This window comes from Ischnura elegans, chromosome 3, assembly GCF_921293095.1.
Source record: "Ischnura elegans chromosome 3, ioIscEleg1.1, whole genome shotgun sequence".
NCBI classification, from domain to species: domain Eukaryota; kingdom Metazoa; phylum Arthropoda; class Insecta; order Odonata; family Coenagrionidae; genus Ischnura; species Ischnura elegans.
In genome coordinates this window covers 135,576,776-135,593,736 of record NC_060248.1, presented here as the reverse complement: position 1 = coordinate 135,593,736, position 16,961 = coordinate 135,576,776, and the positions used below count along the sequence as shown (strand labels likewise).

The 16,961-nt window shown below is 41.2% G+C and overlaps 1 protein-coding gene across 3 annotated transcripts in view; it reads left to right on the top strand.

The window, feature by feature from the left end:
- Positions 1-16,961, top strand: part of LOC124156625 (GAS2-like protein 1) — a 329,284-nt gene that overhangs the window by 165,326 nt on the left and 146,997 nt on the right. The window contains exon 1 of one of the 3 annotated variants that reach the window (XM_046531276.1): positions 13,687-13,793. The exons of the other annotated variants lie outside the window; for them this stretch is intronic. The gene's annotated coding sequence lies outside the window, so the exon portion shown is untranslated. Of the gene's footprint in view, positions 1-13,686; positions 13,794-16,961 lie in introns of those variants that run through there. 3 annotated transcript variants of the gene reach the window in all.

Sequence of the window (16,961 nt, the reverse complement as noted above, 5' to 3'; positions counted from 1 at the left end):
AAATATGTTTTTTTTTTCTGTTGGCATACAGTGCACAGATACCACATGAAAAGCGGAGTTCAAACGGCAAACGTACTTTGAATCGAGTGCTCATTCAATTACTTCCATCGAGTTTAATTTTCAACTGGAGGTGAAAAATTGTCGGTTGTAATTGCTGTTATTATCGCAATCAACTTTTTGTCCAAATGTTGACGGCGCCGTGTAACGATAAATTCTGGAATTAGATTGAATAAAGCATATTTTATGTATTTGAACTCTTATTGTGAAGACATACCCAGTAAATGAAAGAATGCTGAATAATACCGAAAAATGAATTTTATTATGATTTAAAAAAAAGCAGAATGAGGAACTTGCATGGGTCGTAGATTGCTCTAAAAACTATTTTGAATAAGTCAAATGGATACATTAGCTCGCAAAAATACCTTCAGTTTCTCCATTCAACATCAAAAGAAATAAAAAAATTGCATTTAAAATCGAGAAAAATGTCTCTGAGCCGACCACTGCGCGAAGACACCCGAGCGTTGCCGAGGCCAGGCGTGACGTCATAGGTGCCTAAACAACCGTAGGGAGTTGGGAAATACGCTGAGCGCATGGTGTAAAATTTGCTTTGAGGGAGTATTTAGCCGCTCATCGTCACTTTATTTTGTTCTGTTATTCTTGGGCAAGTTTTCCTATTGCTATTGTGCCTAGATTATTACTTGGGATATTAATAATGCGGCATCTGGATGATAAAGTACAAGCGTTTCACTTCGTATGTTTTAGTAATCAGAAAAATGGATGATAACGTTACCACTCGTTCGAATAGTACACCTGAAATTCATCTACATCTACATAATGCCCCGCAAGCCGCCTAAAAGGCGTGTGGCATGGGGTGTTAGGACACCAGCCTTTTTTTAGGACACCAAAAATTGATGCTCATGGAATTTTTTAAGACAAATTATTGCTATACGTCGGCGGCAAATCGAGTTGTAAAAGAAACTTTTAATACTGGAGGATAACGATCGTAAGCTGTGCTGTTGACATTAGAGTAAGCTGTGCTCTTGAATTTGGCAACACCGAATTAACGGAGAAGGTAGTCCTATCCGTCCTACGGTACGAATTCACAGCAAAACAGTCTGCACACAATCCACATGTGAGATCGCGAATCGGTTCCGCTGCCAACACACACACAAACTATAACCTATTTCAATAATATAGGTAAATCCATAAACAATATACTAGCATATACCATAAAAATATAGTGGGAAATAGGCAAATACTCTCATCAAAAACTGGATGTCACTGTCACATTCTTATATTCATCACGTACAACTTACAATAACAGAACTCGTTATGATGAATACAACTATTTATTCACTGATTTAAACCCTTAAATTAGCCCACACAAGTGACACAGGTGACTTTTCTCACTACTATTCGTTGAAATAATGGAATAACAAACTTCACTCACAGTTTTTATTTCAATAGCGTGATCGTGAAATGTCATATCTACGGTGAACAACGGAGGCTAATTAGCACGCCACTGACAATTTTTACACTACTGTTAGACATTTATCGATAGCGTAATAGCACTTTTTACAATTCAATCACGATGGAACACTGATAACTCTTGGCCGATATTTTTCAACCTTGTCAAACTTTGTGCATTACAACCACTGGCACTGTGATTATTAGTAGTAGCTTAACGGGAGATGTCACGTTGAAAATAACACTATTTTGGCACAAAAATGTTCCTAGATGTCTCCAATCAGCGAGCAAAAGTTGCACTGACTGGAATTCACCCCATAATACAAGCACATACAGTCCTAAACGACGAATTCTCCGGTACCTACGAATAAACGGATGAAGTTATGGTATATTAAAGCTAAGCGGACATTAGTAAACATCAAAATCGTTCTAATTACATACTTAAATGAATGATATGCCGTCGATAACATCAACTTACAATTAACGTATCCCCCTTCCAATGGCCGTGGCTCAGACTCCTACAAGGATGTTATTTAGGTATTATAAAATTTTTGGTTTAACTGCTCCAGTTTTATATTTTATGCCCGTACTCAGATATTAATATTATAAATAATGCAAAATATGAGGGCTTCCAAGCCTCTATCGTCGGATATTTATCTCTAAATATAAAATAATCAACACGTATAACAAACGAAGCTCTCACAACTGCTGGCAACTATTACAAACAATCACAACAATAGCTTCGCGTGATGTTTAGGCACCTTTGACGTCATCGAGGCTTCGTCGGCAGTGGCTTGGGGGGTGAGGGAATTTTTCCCGCGCTTTAAAATTCGTTATATTTATCATTAAATATCTCGCGAAGGAAAACTCAGATTTACATGCGGTTTTCTTTGTTGTATTCAGAAAATAATTTTCTGTCCGCCTGTGAAATAAAAAAAATTCATGCAAGTTCCCCATTCGGATAATCCACAGGAATCATGATAAAAGTTAAATTTAGCTCCGTGACAAAGACCTTGAGCTATTAGCAAATTTAAGGTGCAATTAATTTAAGTTAAAACCCCTCAATGAAATGAAAATAGCCTTAAACTTCGGCGTCCGAATAGTTCGAAAAAATGTTCGCGTTAAAAATACGCTCATTTGGCCTTCCTTTTTCCCTGCACTCGAACTCTTCTTATTTTAAATTATGTGCGAAGGAAGTAACCTTTTCCTTAAAACCGTTTTCTGCGCAAAGTGGCGGCGAAATCTCGTCAATCGTTTTTGGGTTCGTGTGGAGGCCTCCTTTGCTTCCAGCAGTAATTGCAGCCCCGTGTAATCCCTCGCCCACCATTTCCCACGCGTCGAATTGCTCGGCGAAGTGGCCAACTTAACTGGTCGTATCCCACAATTAGTGGCTTGGCAACAAAAGACGGGCGCAGAGCGTGAGAGGGCCGCTGGACCCATCATTAAATCGTACGATTATTCTTCCTCATAGAATAATAGTCTTTCATTTGTGTAGGAACATTAAATCTGGTTTGGCTGGTGGTGGCATTTGTATCGTCTACATTATCTCATGCCATTCCATCCCTATCCCCGTATAACATGCCGCGGTTGAGACATCGTCATCGGCCTCCAACCCTTTCCCTCCTGAGGTTGAGTTGTTGAGTCTTCTGGACTTGGCCCCGGTCACCATGGTTGAATCCTCAATGGGCCTCAACTTCAACCGATGGACCCATTGCAGCCGACAACCTCTGTCTCCCGGCAACCCCAAGAGTCGCGAGCGTCACCAGGTGACGAGACGATGACTGCCTTCTTTTTTGCACTCACTTCAAGCCAACAGAATGGTTGGAGGTGGACAGGCAAAGGAGGTAGATGAAGATAATTAGTATATATTATTTTGTGAAGTTCTTACGGGGTTTCCACCGCTGTACATCATTAAATATCTCCAACGTTTCAACGGACGACTCGTTCATCTTCATCAGTGTGAGTGAATTTGTGGGATACATTAGTGCTAAATCATTTATTAATTAATAATAATTCGACTCCAAATAATTCATTCTTACGAATTACAGCGGACATATCTTCCGTTGAAACGCTGTGAATTTATAACGAATTGAAGCGGGTAAAATCCCGAAAAGACTTCATGTCAATAATTCGCCGGGATGACGTCACAAGTAGAGTAGATTGGTATGTTTTGCCCAGAGATATTATTTATGCTTCTTCTATTGCAAATAACGCTAATTTGAACCCCCACATCGCTGGGGAGTACCCCCCCCCCCTCCTCCCTCCACTTTTGATAATTTCGAGACTGTTCAGATTGTTTAAAATCCGTATTTTACGATGGCGACTTTGACCAGAAATAATAACGCTGGGACATAAAGAAATAATAATGATAACGCTGAGATGAGAAGACAAGAGAGTCATGAGGCTTTCGAGATGTGGTCGTGGCATGGAAGAGGTGACGAGAGGAAATAGATACAGAGTGCTGGACGCGGTGAGGAATTCCCAGGAGATGGAGGGGAAGGGAAGGAGGAGGGAGTGAGAGCGTTGGATGAGCAGGAAGGACTTCAATAGGAAGAATATGGAACTGGCATAGTTGCAGAAAGACTTTCAATGGGGAGGGGGTAATGTTTCGTGAAATTATAGTTGAATAGATAATGCGGGTCCCCCAATCGACATCCTCCAACTGCGAGAAATGGAAAATCAGAAAAAGAGCTGTCCCTTACTCTAAGTAGGCGATAGTCACATGCCTGTGGTTTAGTTCTAGATGAGCTCTACCCATAACAGCCTTCGGGTTGAAACACGAAGTAAGCACTAAGGTTGATCCTCCTGCCAGAATGAAAGTGCGGTAATGAGTTCTCTGTGATCCCCTTAAGCCATGGACATCGTCACAATCCCAAGGTTGGTTTGACGCAGCTCTCCACCCAATTCTCCCATCAGCTAATCTTTCCACACTTACATATACATGTTTCTTCACTTACATATCCTACTTTCCATGTATTTTGTTCGAGGTCTTCCTTTTCCGTTCTTGCCTTCCACTTGTCCCTCGACGACTGTCTTCATCAGGCCATCATGTCATAGGATGTGGCCTACAAGATTGTTCCGTCTTCTTATTTAGGTTTCCATGGGGCTTCTCTTCTCTCTCACTCTTCTTAGGACTTCATCATTAATTACTCTGTCGATCTCTTTGACCATCTTCTGTAGCAACGATTCGATGGCCTTTTTCGTGATAACTCTCTAGCAACGCTCAGGCTTGAGAAACGAGCACCATGGTGGATTTGATATTAGAACATCTTCTGCAAAAATTAAGGCTTGAGAGAAGTGCTTGTGGTTGGAGTGAGAATTGAGGTGTGATGGTGAATATCGCAGAGGAGAATGGATGTGGAGTGACTTTGATTAATGACTCATGATTAGGCTAATGGCCGGATTGGTGGATGAAAATATTCCCGTGAGAAGGGTTTTTTTTTAACGGATGAAGGCGTGAGCTTAGTGCTGGAGCGTGACTTGAGGCAAGAGGGTTGGGAACCGTTGAGGGTGGCATTTCTTCTTAATCGGCGGCTGAAGAGGGTCGCAACCCTTTCGCTTCATTAGAAGCCTTCATTGCCCTCTTTTCTAACCCACCACACGCAATGGCGTCATCTTGTTGCACAATGAATGGGATCATCACTGCACACCCAATAACACCCGGCGCGGAAACGTGGTCATTTCGTGCCAGGCAGGTGCGTGTTCCTTGGACTTCTTTGCGTTTGATCTGCGTCTACTTCAGATTCGCCCTGAGGGTGTTTGGCGGGGGGTGAGTACTTTTATCCACCATGTAATCGGGTACATACTACAACATTTTAGGTTCTATTACAATGATACATAATCATATACGTTGTTGGTTTGCTCTCTTTGTTACTATTTATACATAAGCAGTTTAATCTGCCTTTTCGTTCCCCTGGACATGTTATCCGGCTCAGGAGTGTGTATTCTTTTGTAGAATTTACGATAAATATTAAACCGCTTCATTCTCGAATACCTATCCAATGTTGTGTTCCTTCAATCCGTCGAAATGTTCGTCTCATTTGATTGTGTGTAGGACAGCGTTTGCGATGGACATTCCATTCCAAAACAGAGGGTGCTGATTAGTAATTTTACCAAATCTCTTTTCCCTTACGTCTTGCCACTGGTCTTGATGAATAAATGAAGGGACCCACCCGTCAGCACTCAGAGGAGACTTCAGCCGTTTTAAATGTGTGTTTTAAGACGAATAAAGATGAAATCAATTGAACTTGATTAATGGGGAGAGCAAACCAACAGGCAGGTTGAAAACTAAAGAAGGAGACGAAGAAATGACGAGATTAGTCGAAAAGACGATCGAAAATGGGTTGCAATTGATTGAGAAGTAGTTCTGAAATATGGTTATTGTGAAATGAGGAAAAATGAAGAAGAGGATTTTTAAAATGATTTGTAAATCTTGGATCAAAGATAATGATCGTTCAAGTTCTTATGTTCAAGGATGGAATATCTCTGTCACGGGAATTTCGATAATTTGCGACATCCAGTCCTTGCTGAATCAGGCCAATGGTCTCCTGACCCAGCTCAGCTCGAGAATAACTAATTGATAAGATGTGAATTTTATCGCGTATCCCTTTCACGTACTCTCCAGCTGTTAATCCTTGACGGCCTACCGGCCTGCAAGTAGTTCCCGTTCCCGGAAGAGCGACCCCGCTGGCGATCTGTTCGCACTGCGCATTCTCTGCAGGTCGACCCCCGTTGTGACTTTGCCGGGGCAGACGTGATTGGACTCTGTGCTTTCGTGATTCGCACCCAATTGGCCGCTTCGGCAGCGCGGAATGAATGGAGAATGGGATTGGCGATTGGAGACGAGGGGCTCTCTCTCGCTCCTGCAAGGTAGCCTGGAAATCAATCCATGAATTCGAATTTCCATTTATATGAATGTTTGACTGCAGCAAGTGTAGATCTCGAGAGGAGACAGCTGTCTCCCACTAACATCTTTGAGTGCCGCCATATCCCAAACGCTGCATGAACTTAAAAAAAATGATGTTGCACAAATGATATTGCGGACGAATATCGTCGTGAAATCGTGAAACTCTAATTTGCAGGTGAATTGGGGATGAAGATACTATTGCATTGATAGATGGAATGACGGTGTTAGCCTTTTTTGTCAATTGTAGGGAGGAGTTCAATTAATAGTGGTCGACTAGCAGGACGCGGTGATTCAGAAAACCATATGAACCAACCTTTAACGGTGGAATACCTTTAGACCTTTCCTTCGTTCCGGTTCGTAATCTTCGAACGCCGTGAAGAAGTCAAACCGTACCCTCGGACTAGTGTCCACCTACCATTGCATTAGTTGGCTTCCCCTCAGTCCGTCCGGCTTCAAATCCCGACGGTGGCTAATATTTTCCAGAGACTGCTCGATTCTTGCCTGAGTATACTTTCTGGAGGGCACTCCGTCCGTCGGAAGGGACGTTAAGCCCTTTGGCGTGATTCGTCAAGAGCAGGCTAATGCCAGCATCCTCTCCCAAATACCGTACCACATTAACGAACCGTCCAATAACTCCATCCTTCCTCCGCCAATCCCCTCGTCCCACGTCGTGCAATATTCCAGTCGTCTGCCGGAAAAATGGGCCGCGCCACTTTGCAATTTGATCGGCGCTCCGCGGTGTGATGCACGACAGTGCACTCTGCAGGAATTCTGCCGGACTAGTAAGCGCTCGGAATACGAAGGAATAGAAAGGCAAGAGGAGATAGAGAGAGAGAAGGAATGCACCGACCTGAATTCTCATCCCGTGCACTCCACATAGCACCTCTTGACCTGAAATATTTTTTGATTGATTGTTAGCTCGTAATTTTTGGCGCCACCTATATTCCAGCTATACATTCGTTCCGAGGGGAAAGTGTATGCAATGGTAATCAAATGTATTAGCAATCCAAGCCACACCTTCAACAAACAATTTTTAATGTTTTTTTAAACGATTGTCAAAGTAACCTCGAGAGTGGGGCTTGTTTGACAGAATTTTCATCAATTAAATCCTCAAATTTATTGAAAAGACAATTTACATACCATCATCAGACTATGCATACACAAGGAGGCACTTATTAAGTATTTTAAGACACACAGATCAAAATAATCTTGAGTGCCAATGTGAGAAAAAATCACCAAACAACATTATCGTGTGTTTTTGAACACCAAGTCAGGATTGGTCGATCATTCAAGTAATTTGCTGGTTTGCAACATTGTAGAGGCATTCCGTTACACTCAGTTCAAATAGAAACTTTGGGTGTAATAAACACACCGGCCGTCCTTCCTCATGTAAAACTTTGTATTAGTGTTCTCTATTATAAATATTTTGACATTCTGCCAAAGTAGCCCCCAAAATTGCCACAGTAACCTTGTTTTAATGTTTTGAATACTCCTTAGAAATCTGACAACTATGGATTGTCCATAACAACTACATTTTAATGGAAGCATTTTCTTAAAATTTCAATCTTGAATCAAGAAAAAGATATTTATTTAAGTATACCGGGACTCGCCGCGGAGATAACTTTTACGGAGTCACCCACAATGCACAAATTGTGCGAAAAAAATCCAAAGAGGAAAAATCATTCGCCTTGACCGGGATTCGAACCCGGATCCCTCGATTTCCTACCGAGTGCTTTAGCCAGTTAAGCTACCGAGGCGTCATTCTCCCCTGTGGGATCCGGGTTCGAATCCCGGTCAAGGCGAATGATTTTTCCTCTGTGGATTTCCTCCGCACAAGAAAAAGATAATTTAAGGCAGAGTTTTCATATATATACAGACTTTTGATACAGTTTTTTGTGGTTTCCGTGGATTATTGAGAAACAATACAGCAGTTTTATTCTGGGGATTGTGGTTTTGGTTGAAGGCAAATGAAAGACGAGTTTGGGGGATTTATGATGGCACAAGAGGAGACTTTTTCCGGAACCTAAGTCCCTCTCATATCGGTTTTTCATGCCGTAGAAAATTCAAGCATTTCATGAGACTTTGTTGCTGTCGGGTGTCCAAAGAAGGCAGTTGAGGTGCAAGCGAGGTTCTCTCTCACTCTCTCCGTTCCCTATCGTTTCACATTTCAATCGCGGAGTCTTTGGAAATCCACCTCTCCTCTTTTAATGCAAATTCCACGGCTGCCAACGCACGGGAGAGAAGGAAATGAAAAGACACTAACATTGAGCGTAAGCACTCTCACGCGAGCAATCCGTCTCAATTGGCTGGATTGGTCTCCATTAATCGTCATCGCAAGCTTTGCAACCTGCTGCCTGGGAGGAGACACGCTTTGTGTTCGGCAATTGTTCAAATGTTCAGCACCTTTCCATGGCTCGAATAGCAGCGTATCTGAGGGTTGCGGTCGTCTTGAATTGAACACTTGGGATAGAGAGGGACTTTAATCCTGAAATTCAGAGAAGTTTTCATTAAAATCAAGAGGAAACATGGATAGGTAATTCTCTTCATTTTACTTCCGATGCGTTAAAATGCGCTTTGCCAAATATCTTTCCACTCTAATCAAATTATTTGTAACGAAATATTCTTTTGCTGATTGCTAAAATTTCCATAACTTTCTCTGCATTTATGATTTTTCATCTTCATTAGTATTTTGAAGCCCATCACTAAATAATTTAGGATAAAAATGAAGATTTACCGAGATCTGCCTGATAGTTTAACTTATGAAGGTCTGTTATATTTTTTCATTGGGATGCATTTTTTGATGTATTGCCTTCAGATTTTCACATTTTCTGAATTTCGTGAAATATTTAGTAGAGAGAAATAAAACATTCCAATGATAGGTGATCTTTTGGTGATCGATGAGGGATTTTTTTAGAAAGAATGGGGGAATTTAAAATGTGAATATTACCAGTCACTTACTTGATTCCCCGGAAATGTTCATTTGATAATTTTTACAGATTCTCCGTGCTCGTTATATTTTGTCGTAAAAAGCATTGTTTTTTTAACACCTTCATCTTCTTTAATTTTTATAATTCAACAATGGATAGATCCATTAAGGAATAATAGGTGTCACTGAGTTTTCCTAATTCGCCTAATGGCTGTTGTGGGTATACGCTGGGCAATGACGCATTCAGCGTCTAAAAGAAAGCGCCTTACTCTTCTCCATGTGGTACGTCATTGTGAAGCATCCTTATTGTTTTTTCTGCACACTTCATAGTGTGAATGGCTGTGATTTTCCCCGTCAACTTTTCCCGAGTATTTCACCCCATGATTGTCTGTCCCCTTCCTTTCGTTTGAAAACGTGAGAGTGAAAGTTATGCCTTGGAAACGTCGTGAGCATTAAGCCGTTAAAACTAATGGAAGCATTTTGCTTCGGCAGCTGCTGGAACAAGAAAAAGGATTGTTTCCTGCCGGTGGAGTGTGTAGTTTATCTCAGTTTCGTCGCGAGGGATCGTGGGCACCATTGCCGTGCTTCTCGGCCGAGCGTTTAATGCCCACTCTTTTGCAATAAATTCATGCCGAAACTAAATTCTCGGTCGTTGTGAATTAGCTTGCAGTGGTGTTTATGAATTCTCGGCGTTCTCATCATAAGAAGCGAAGCATAATCCCGTGGTAATTAAAACGCTCAATTTTCGGCCCTGAAAGGAAGTGGTCCATTGAGAACATTTCGTTTCAAGACTTCGTGAGATATTTTCCCTGGAGAATATTGTAATTAGAAATTACCAAATCAACTGTTGCGTGTCCATGTAGTTTGAATTTCAAATGTTCCCAAAATGGAAATCTGCTCCCAATTATTGTTCGAAAAAGGAACGTCCAGTGGTGCAACAGTTTTTTTTACCTCTCTATAACGTGTTATCTGAGTGAGAGCTTTTACGTCATTGGGTTAGTGTGACGAGGTTTTAACGCTTTTCATTTCACCCTTATTCAAACTTGGATCTGTCTTCCGAGCATCTTCTAAATACAAGTCATTGGCGAAAGGGCTCCACAAAATAGCTGCTGATCGATGCCTCTTTGGCTGCAGCTATTCTTCATACGCGTGAAGGTGGAGACCATTAAGGACGGTACAGTGACACTCATTTCCCTACAGGCAGGGTAACATATACTTACATATACAACGGCTGTAGTGCTGCGATATGGAAGGCAAGGGGAACCACCACATTATTATCGCGAGGAGTTGCTAATACTCCACTTATTTTCATATCTTACCATAGTAGAATTCTCTCGAGTAAAATATTCCGGAGGTCAACCAGTACGCCACACTAGGATCTACTGGTGGGGACTACCCGAGAGGAAGCAATTGCGATGACATTTGAAGAATAATAACATGGAGAATTAGATCGCTTCGTATCTGCGGAATGCTGGAGAACTTGAAGGTGGAGATGCAAAGAATGAACCTAGACGTATGAGGAATCAGCGAAATGAAGTGGCCTCACCTTTGGAGTGGAAGGTACAGAATGATGCTCACAGGATGCTCGCTCAATGGGGGTGCTGTAGTGAGGAAAATGCTGAGAAAGAGCTCCTGGATGCGTTTGAAAAGCTACCTTCAGTGTAATCGAAGTGTAGTTATGATGAAGATATTAACCAAATCCGTAGCTACTGTGAAAAGGTCCAAAAAGAAGCAAAAACGATCCTAGGAATGTTTGCCAGTAAATATGATGGGGCTGTGATTGATTTTTAAGGTTGAAGGAAAGTTTTGAGTGAATTTTAATCCGAAAATGGAATGGTCCTTGATGAGTGTGGAAGTCGCAGATAATTAAGATATTTTGGCTGATTTTGTGTGTGTAATTTCGCGTTTGAAGAGCGGAATGAGTCAGTTGACCACTCAAAGCAATGTGCATTGTTTTTTGTTGGACTTTGATTGCGCGCAACTTTCCACGGCTCCCTCGCGCGAAAATAATATTCACGGCCCGTCCACGGTGGAAAGCATTCTGAATACATTGGCAGGAAATTGGGTCAAGTGGATCTATTGACGTATATGCAGCCCAGTGGCAGGCATAGGAAAATACACGCGACGAATTACGATTTGTTTTCGGATGTGCGCATTTGAAATTCTCCTTGTGGTTGTCGCTGTTAGTGATTTTTCCTCATATTCTCTCTATCTCTTAAACTTGAGTTATCTGTTATTGATTGCTTTATGATCGGTTGGGATATCTATGTCTTTGTTATATCTTGTATCTGCGACGAGATCAGAAAAATATGAGGAAGAAAGAACTTTCTAACGTTACTCTTCAGTCGAGCGTAGATTTTTCAGCCTAATTTACGCCAAAGCAAGACTGTTTGATTTATGAGCTTCGAGGCTGGTTTTAAAAGTTCTCGGAATGGAATAGAAAAAATGTTCTCACATCGCTGAAACTTATTTTATTTTTTGATATAGTCTCCTTGTAGATTACTACATGTGGTCCAACGATATTCTAATACCTTGATCCCACCTAGAAAATGAGATTTCTCTAGGCCTGCAAAATTGTTGTCAACTCCGGCTCTCAGTTCTTCATTTGAAGTGAATCATTTAATCCACCAAGTCCACCATGAAAAATTTTCAGTTTTGTGAAGAGATGGAAGTCTGACGGAGGCACATCAGGTGAATAAAGCGGAAGTGGCAACAATTAATACCATAGTTCGTGTTATTTTGCCATGGCGACAGCACATGTGTGCAGGCGCGCATTGTATTGATGAAAGATGACATTCTTCCTTGCTAAACCTGGCCTTATTTCGCGTATATTTTGTTGAAATTAATCCAAAAGGTTAGCATAGTATTGTATAGTAATTTTTTGCCTAGTGGGGAGACAATCTATAAACAGAATCCCCTTCACATTCCAGAATACTGACGCCATGACCTTTCCAGTCGAAAGAATTGTGTTTGCTTTCTTTGGTGGTGGATAATCATCATATTTCCGCAGCTTTGGCTGTTTTTTGTCTCTAGGGAATAGTAATGGACCCAAGTTTCATCTTTGGTCACCAACCGGTGCAAAAAAACTTGTTCGTTTTCCCTAAAACGGGTTAAACATTGTTCCGATATGTCCATTCTCGTGCGTTTTTGATCCAGCGTCAAGAGTCGCGGCACTCATCTTGCAGATAATTTTTTCATTTCTAATTTTTCCGTTAAAATATAATATATACCCTTTTATATGACATCTGGCAAGCAAGAGCAGTTGCACCCAATTTCAATCGGCGATCCTCCATTACCATTTTGTGTACTTTTGAAATGATTTCTGGAGTAGTGACACTTCTTGGCCGACCTTTGCGCGTACCATCATCTAAGCTCCCCCGACCAAATTTAAATTCTTTTGTCCTCTTGGCAACAGTTGACTATGAAGGAGCAGAGTCTCATAGTGTATTCTGGAAATCGGCATGAATATCCTTTGCTTTCATGCCTATTTTTACGAAGTACTTAATCACTTAATCACACGAATCTCGATGTTTTCCATCTTCGCAAATTACTATGTGGGAACAACAAAAAAGCCACGTCACCGTCACAGTTCTTCACCACGAGGATTGGTGTGGCATGTGTTTACAGCGAACAGTCCTATGAATATCACGTGGAAAGTTCGTTGCACTAGCGCTGACAACTCGTGGTGACTCCGAGAAATTTTCAAACCACCCTCGTATTTTGGTTTGTGTATATATTTGTGTATTTATAATAAATGGTATGTTATCTTTTTCGAAAGGCTAATGAGGATTGTGTTTTGGAATTGGCCTTCTCCAAGCATGGCGTCATTCCCATTCTTAATGACTGTGCATTATTAATTTTTAGATTGGCTCATGTGTTGACGAGTGTCTCCTTCTCACGTCCTGGTACATATTACGAAAAGTAATTCCTATTCCCCAACCGCGCTCACTCCTCGCATTACATTCTCCTCATTCCGCAATCGTATCTCTCCAGCCAATTAATTTCCTTTGTGCGAGCAGGGCGCTTATTCTATCCATATTCGGCGCTGTCCGTTTCCCACGCAGAATTCGCTCAGAGCAGCTCAGCGAATCGAATATTATCTCCTCCCACCCTTCACGTGCAACATTCTGGACGGCTCGCTCATTCATAAATTGGGTGATATTCTCCGAGCGTTCCCACACAAGCGCCATTGCAATCCTTTGATCCGTTCATTGCGCGTCTTATTTTGCGTCGATGCCTTGAGAGGGAGAGAGAGGTGTTGCTTCTTACGAAGGAATATTCCCCCTACCCCACCCTTCCTCTCATCTCTAGTCAACTTCGTTTCGTGTCCACGCCGTCATCTGTCTACTCCTCCGCTACTCACTCTCCTTGCTTTTAGTCTCGTGCGTGTTGCGCTGCGCTTCTGTTGCATATCTCCACACGCCTTGTCTTCGTGAGCGACTCATGAGCGCGAGGAAGGGCTGCTTTGGGCGTCGATCGATCGCTGGTCCAGAGGTACGTGCCAAGCGGAGCGAGGAGCTCAGTTGTTTTCTTCGTTTAATTTTCTTCGGGAGGCTAATCCCCGGCGGCACTTGGAGACGTATTCTGTGGTCGGGACTTGGCATTCGTCCGTCATTGACTAGATCTTGTTGGGAGGGTTTATGTAAGTCGGTGTGAATCAGAAGAGTCATTTAGTTTTGAGGTAATACCTATGGATTCCTAACTTTTTTAACCACCAATCTCTGTTTTCCCTCAATTATAAAAAAACGATAAAATTATGTAATTTCCATTGAAAATTTAAAAAAAATAATTTATTATAATTACATTGACATTACGAGCACAAGTACTTTTTCAATATTGTTTTATTCAGGCCGTTTGCACTATTTCGTTCATTCCTTGTTGCTTTGTGTTTTCATCTTCGGCGTCGGAAGTAAAATGTGCTCAAATTTTTAATGCCTCAGAGTAAACAGGAATGATTTTCGGCGTCTGCTCATTGGTTAGCTTGGCAAAATCACTTAGCAGCTTTGGAAATTTGATTTCAATTCCATTTATCACACGCCAAGAAGTAGTTGCAGGCTTCAAAAATTCTATTTTTCAGTAAGTGTTGTGCTAAACGTGTTCATTCCTAATGACGAATTTGTCCGCTTCATCGCTGGCTGTTGGCTGCTTCATCGCTGGCTCATGGCCGCTTCATTGCTGGCTGTTGGCCGCTTCATCGCTGGCTGTTGGCCGCTTCATCGCTGGCTCATGGCTGCTTCATCGCTGGCTGTTGGCCGCTTCATCGCTGGCTCATGGCCGCTTCATCGCTGGCTTTTCTTGACGGCTGCGCGAGCAAATTGGGCGAAGCAAAGCGTCGTTGCTTGTGACACTGAATGCATAATCTTCAGGATATCAACATTTTGGCTCTTCGAGTGTTTCGTGTGAATTGCATTTCAGTGCGAGTGCTATCGAGTGAAGATAATGCCGAATTTAGTGCACATAATTTTACTTTTACATATTTAACTAATCTATTACTATTATTGTCAATGTAATGACTAGTAATTTGTACTAATTTTGTGGTTGTCAAATAAGTTTTCACATCGTTTTGCATTACATCGCGATATTTATGGGAAATTTACACTTGTCTGAAGAGTGATATTGTATATTTTTATCGCTGTTTTTAATGTTAATAATATGGCAGCTATTAACATCCCGGTGCGCCAGATGGCCAACGTAACCAACTAACAAACATCTCGCTGCTTTGGTGATAAGCCTAAGAAAACCTTATAGATATGTATGCAAGTGACGTTGTGGAATAGAAAAATATCAACATTAATGTTACACACTCCTTTGAAGTGGTTGCAAATACGTCCTATGGTGTATGTTATTGAAGGTTTGTTCATTCGTCGTTTTAAGGGGATGGAATGGAAATTCTTTGTCTCTCCACTACGCACCCGTTGAAGTTAGCCCTTTTTCTCGTTACATTGAAGTTATTATTGTTCACTGGCGTACTAATTTCTATTGCAATGAAAGTGCGCAGTGATCAATCGATGGTGATAATGCCTTCTTAGTGTTATCGCGGCTTTTTTGCGTTGAATAGGCCTCTTCATATCAACAGTCTTTTTCCTGCAACCTTTTTTTGTTAAATGCGAGTTAATTTTATCTTTTCAATCAAATGTATGCGTATCTTACGTAGATACTGTATCTTTTGTCATTGATCTTCGCTGTCTCTTGCTCGATTTTTGATCTGATCGCTTGTTTTTTCCCGAACGTTTCCTTATTTAGAAAACATTATATGTTTTCTTCATTAATTTATAATGTTTTCCATGAACGCTATTGTTTTCTCATTCTCTCCTGTCCATTTGCATAGCTCTATTTCTTGATACTCACCTGGGTAGTCCGTTATTTTTGCCCTCATAAAGTGCACCGTGAGAGTGTAGCCACTTTTGATATTTCAATGGTGGACGATGGCACCGCACCCTGACGCTTTTTCGACCCGTGACAATGTGTTGTCCACCTGACGCCTCCTCCGTCATCTATCTACACGTACAACTCTAGTGATCATTTCAGCTATGCTTTTCAGTGACAGGGTAAATTATTGCCACAACCATCATTTTCTATATCTTTCTTTGAGGCGTCCTCGACATTTACTGTGGTTGCTATCTTAACTCTCAGTGGCGTCGCCACAATATGCGTTTGGTCTAGTGCGCTAATTGGTTGCTGCTGTATTTTATGCTCGTATTCACTGATGCAAAACACGATGACAGATATGGACGGTGATCGCTATTATTGGTGCTATCCCTGGAAATTATGACGTCTAAGAGTCTTTGTTTGAGCTGTCATTGACGCGAACCCTGAACTTGTAGGTACATGAAAAATTACCTTCTAAATTAGGCTTTATTGAATAATTCAAAGAGTGGGTTAATAAAACTGCTGCCGATTATTTTGAGGTAAATAGTGACATCTCTTGGCAAAAAGGGAACCAAATCGCCTTCCGATGAGCCACGTGAAAAATATAAATGAGTAAATTCTCGGTAATGAGTAACTGTCACTGTCAGTGGTTATAATCGTGTCTTTTATCGTGATTCGTATAATAGGTCCGTTGGATTACTATATTACAGTTGCTCTCATAAATCGAAAAAAGCTGCAGTTATAATAATTCTACGTTCATGATGCGTATGGTTCATCCGTAAGAGTGTATCATTTAGAGAATCCATTACAGTTCCACGGATGAGTTGAAGGTTTCCTTTGTTGCCTACCAATTGTGCAACGTTTATTCTTAACTTTACTTGGTGTCTGTCTATTACGGTGGAATTTTGCTATCGATTTTAAACGTACTTCATGGTAAGATAGAACTCTGAAATTTTGAAGACAGATTCCCGATGACAAGGCATGTTTTAAATAGTTTCAGCTCAATCTCTTCAATATTTCTCAAATTTTCAATGAAATAAAATTAAATGTGAAGATTAGTTCCAAAAATTTCCAAAAAATTGGTTGTGGCGTTGGAGACACATAGCTATCGCAGTAGAGTGTCAAGAAACCGTGAACATTTTAGTGACGAGAGTGGTGAAATATGCATGGAACAATGCTGCCCTGACCAATTAGCTAAATGTCGAACGGTAACTCCTTAGTGATGCTTGGCAAAGCCAACACAAGCTTTTAAAAACTTTTTTTAAGGTTTATGATATTCCATCGTGCGGCTTA